We start from the raw sequence: 519 nt of genomic DNA on the forward strand, positions 1-519 counted from the left end.
ACCTCCGCGGCCTGCGGCGGTGCGGCCGCGCAGCGCCGGAGGAAACACCGTGCCCCGGCCCTCCCCTGCGCGGTTCGACTTTATATTTAATACATGCCTTTTCATCTATAATTCACGCTGCTCTGACTCCAGCCCCGTCTCGGCTCCCATTTACGCCTGCACACCTTGCTCCTTCCCCTTCCCGAAGGGTCAGCCGAGATACTTGCCGAAGGAAGGAGAGAGCTGCCCCGCTGGTTTGGGTGTTGCCTGCTTAAACATTGAACTGGAAAGCATTCCTCTCTGTGGTCTGATAAATAATAAAAGTGATCATTTCACCTTCCCCGTAAATGACACAGGTAAATTATCCAGCTAGCCACAGAGAAGCGTCACATGCCTGGAAGACGGTGTAGTAAAATGCCAGTGTATTACGATATGAGTGACCTCAAAAGTGTGACAAGAAGATGATTATAGTGCATTATATATAGTGCGTTATACGTAGAGCCTTTTTCAACATTTTCTGAAGCGTGAATGAACCTTCAT

This window comes from Egretta garzetta, unplaced genomic scaffold, assembly GCF_000687185.1.
Source record: "Egretta garzetta isolate BGI_Z169 unplaced genomic scaffold, ASM68718v1 scaffold282, whole genome shotgun sequence".
In the NCBI taxonomy this organism is placed as follows: Eukaryota; Metazoa; Chordata; class Aves; order Pelecaniformes; family Ardeidae; genus Egretta; species Egretta garzetta.